Genomic DNA, 4,635 nt, shown 5'->3' with positions numbered 1-4,635 from the left:
ATAAAAAAATTAAATATAATTATTTTTTAAAATTTTTTATTATAATAAAATTTAAAATTTAAATTTAAATTAATAAACGAGGTCATAATAAATAGTTATAATATTACTTGAAAAATAATTAAACAAAATTGTTCCAACATTTGTATATACGTGCCATGGGTGAGCACGTCCTCTACTACGCGGCGCAAATTCAGCACTGCATGAGCTCTGCTTCATTCTTCAAATTGACATCTGTAGAGAAGACAAGTCTTGCTCGGACACCTCGAGCATAATATTGTCCAGCGTTATGTCCGTGACGACAAATTAACAACTGATTATAATAAAAATTTAAGTCATTGATACGTAATTTTATATGAGAATTTTTTATTGTAATAAAAAAAATTAAACGCGATCATTTTTTATTGTAATAAAATTTAAATTCTAAACTCAAATCGGTAAATAAACAAGACATTCACTACATGAGGTGTACTCGGAAAATAATATTGGAACAAAAAATTGTAAAACAAAAAGGTAGGATATGTGCATGTGGTTTACTCGGAAAACATTAGATGAAAAATTTGACAAATTTGCTAAGCGTTTTTTATGGCCATGTTATTATTATTATTATTTAATTTCTTTGAGACGTGTGGACATTTGGTTCATGAATTTAAAATTATGATTCAGAATTATTCTCGATTTATGTGTATTTTTTGTGAGAAAAAATACTGTAACAAACCACGAAACATAATTCGAATCAGGATACCAAACAATATAAGCTCATAATTCATATTGTCTTAACACGCTAGTTAGTCTTTAGGCATTGCATCGGATTTCTACGTTTTGACACGTTTTTGTATCACTAGAATTATATGTATGTTACACTAGTATGTTTGGTAGGAAAGAAAAGTAGAAGGAAGGAAGAAGGTGGAGGGATTTTAAGAGGAAAAATGAAAATGTAGGTTGTTTGGTAGAAGAGAAAAGAGAAAGGAAGAGAAAATAGAGTGAAAAATAATACATGTGGACCCCACTATTTTTTTTCTTTTCACAAGTGGGCAGAAAATAGGATGAAAAATGGCGACAACTCACTAAAGTGAGCAAAGTTACTAAACTACCATTTTCTCCATCAACATCCAAGTAAAAATTTTAAGGGTATAAAAGTAATTTACGAGTAAGTTTTTTTCTTTCCTCCCAATTTAACTTCCAATACCAAACAAGTGAAAGTAAGCTCATTTTCTTTCCATCTTCTCATACCAAACAACATAAAAGAAAATCAATTTCCTTTCCATCATTACTATTTTTTATCATTTCTATATTTTCTTCCTAACATATTTTCTTTCGTTCTTACCAAACGTAGACTCTTGCTTACTCTAAACTATTAAAAAAAAAAAAGCTTTTTATGTCTTTTTCTGAAAAGTTATATCCCTTTAATTTATTGGAAAATAAAACTTTCTAGTCCGTGACAAAATAGTGCATTAATTTACTGTATATACTGTAGTTAATTCGTACGCTGTATTGTGTGTTCACGACCAATGGCGGAGCAAGAAGATTTTTCAGGAGGAGAATTTCCAAAATCTAAACTCAAGCATCAACATTGATTCCCTTCAAATTTTCAGAAGATACCTCATCCACTAGATTCGCACATGATTTGTCTATTCATTCCCTTCATATCATCCAAATGTAAACTGAAACTACTTTTTATGGACCAGCAAGATTGAAAGCTTTGGATGAAGAATAAGCGATAATGCCTTATTGCAAATTCCTTCAGTTTGGATTGTCATGAAGAAGCTAGGGAAAGAAAAAAGATCTTTGATTTTTATTTAAAAGAAAAAAAAAAGACAGAAAAGAAAAATAGGGGTAATAGTTTTGTGAAATCACCTAAATAACAATACACCTAGCAAGTTCTTATTGAGATATATAGAGGATGAGACAAGAAAAGGCGAGAGAAGATCCCTCTCCAATTCTAACTGACGTTTTCCTGCTTTAATATTTGAGTGCAATAATAACACAAAAAATAATAATCGGTTAAACACGAGACAATAAAACATAATATATAGATGATTTGAATCCCTCTGATTAATAATTTTACTAATAGAACCCGTCGGGATCACAAAATTTTTACATGTCAATAATTAGTGTCACAAAATTTTATATACGCCTTCATAGCTAGAGAAATGGCGGAGCTGAGAGGGTTTGTTCATTGGAGCAATCGTTTTACTGAATGCAAGTTGACTTTTCTTCCTAATTGATACTGATTGCAATCACAAATCAATTATTATAGATAAAAAAGAGTTTACAAGAATTTAGATATCGTTTAGTTCATTGATTTAATTACCGATTTAAGTTTTTAATTCGAGTTGAGATCACTGATTTAATTATCGACTTGAGTTTTAAATTTCAGTTGAGATGTGACTTTATATAAAAACTTTTAAGTGTAATAAAAAAAAGTTAGATATGACTTTTATGAAAATTTTTAACTGTAATAAAATTAAAATTAAAAACTCAAAATTTTTAACTGTAACAAAATTAAAATTAAAAACTCGAATCGATAAAATAAAAAATGCCTAAAAGTTTACAAGTCAGAGTGTTAGTAGTATTTTTGACTTTTATATCAAGTGTTGGGGTGCTGCTAAAAATTCCCATCTGATGATCATTTCTCATCTCCATAGTCAAAACTAATAAGATTAGCTGGAGTTGTTGCGATTTGGTCAATATATAACTACTATCCTCGATCGCAGACACTGATCTTATCACTTGGTTGGTATAGAATGAGGATTAATAGCAGGAAGATACTATCTGCATGCTTTGGTGCCATTATACATTCTTCAAATAAATCCACACATGAATAAGACATCCTGTCGCGTTAAAGCCTGAATTAACCTCGACTTTTTTTAGTATCAGTTTCTAGCTTGGACTGATAACCACGAGACTCGATAAGTTCGAAAGAATTCCCTTAAAGCAACGTGGACACTACATTATTGACCTCTTTTTTGTCCCCTATATAACACTAACTGGAAATATTTAATTGGAAGAAAATTAAAAATTAAAAACAAAGCCAAAAGAATAAAGAACAAAGGAGAGAGGAGAAAAAGTTTTCCAATATTTATAGGCGTATAGAAAATTTATCTACGTGTTCATTTTACTAACTCAAATTTATTGATTTAAGTTAATAAAGTGAATTTGAGTTTAGTTTAAACTTTAAATTAAGTGTTTAAAAAGAGATTAATTTAACATTTAAAACTTGAATTTTGTGTTCACTTGTATTAAAGTCAAACTCTAATTATAAAGAAATGTCTTTTTATGCAGAGGCAATCCATATTGTATAATAAAATTTGAGTAATGAGAAAATAAATGCTAGGTGAAACTCACTAACTCGAATTATTACTCGAGTTTGAAATTTGAGTTGCGTTTAATAAACGCATAATTCAGCTTAATTTCACACTCGAATTGGATTTACTCAAGTGAGATCTACGAAGTGAACTGCCCCTAGTTTTTCTCGTCCTTCAAACTTTGTTTACTTTTCCAGTCGCCACCACTTTCCACGTGTATAACTCAATCTGCAGACACGTCCTTATTCTAACTGCATGTCTGTCAAGAAGAAGTGATGACATGTCTTCGTTTTAACCTGCATATTTGTCAGCAAAGAAGATATATTACAGTACAGCTGAGGGAATTTATTCAACTGCCAACTATAATCGGTACATAAACGACACATCAGTTTAATGGAAGATATGTCTTCTGTTTCCACTTATCCATTAGCTTCCTCCAGCTATAAATATTGATTCAGAAGAACTAAAACCCTCATGTCATTCGGTAGTAGACAGTAGTAGTACTGCGAAGTAAAATGAGGGCAAGAGCTTTTATCGTTCTAGGGTTTCTGCTCGCTGCTGTTCTTGTCATATCTTCAGCAGCTGAGGTACACAAGGATGAGAATCAAGGTACTAACGGCGACTATTTGTATGGATAATTGACTAAAGAATAAAAATAATGGATTGTCTAAAAAGTATATAGTACAAAAGGGCCCTATAATAAATTAGTCTAAGCTCTGAGACTTTCATGAGATTCTCTCTATATTCTGTTGTTTGAAGTCTTTATTTGTTTATATGCACGTTAAATACGTTCTTAGGAAATGCATGTGTATACATATGTGTGTGTATATTTATTGTACTTTCTTAGCTTTTAGTATCATGTCCGCAAGCGCACACATAGAGAAATATGCCTACGATATATATATATATATATATATATATATATATATGTATGTATATTTATATATGCGCACGCACATGTATATATAGAGATGCAACGTTTCTTGCATAAATATTTGATTCAGATATTGATCCAAGTGAGTTAGATTCACATATTTCTTCACTGATTCATGACGGTTGCGACATAATTCGCATGACGTATATTTACAGTGGATGATGTAGCAAAGGAAAAGCAACAAGTAGGAGATGCAAAGTACTGCAGACGATGTTGTAACAGTTATAGGTGCTGGAGCTGTTGTAGCGCTTCCGAATCCCAAGGTACTGTTCTCTATGCCTGAAATTAAGAACTGTGTCCATCGTGAATATAATAGTGTACAGTCTCTACTTGAGACTGATATAAAGAAGTGTATTCTACGAGTGCATCTAATTATATTTACAATATGAGACTTTG

This window comes from Morus notabilis, unplaced genomic scaffold (assembly GCF_000414095.1).
Source record: "Morus notabilis unplaced genomic scaffold, ASM41409v2 Scaffold24, whole genome shotgun sequence".
In the NCBI taxonomy this organism is placed as follows: Eukaryota; Viridiplantae; Streptophyta; class Magnoliopsida; order Rosales; family Moraceae; genus Morus; species Morus notabilis.
Note: the sequence above shows the minus strand (reverse complement) of the source record.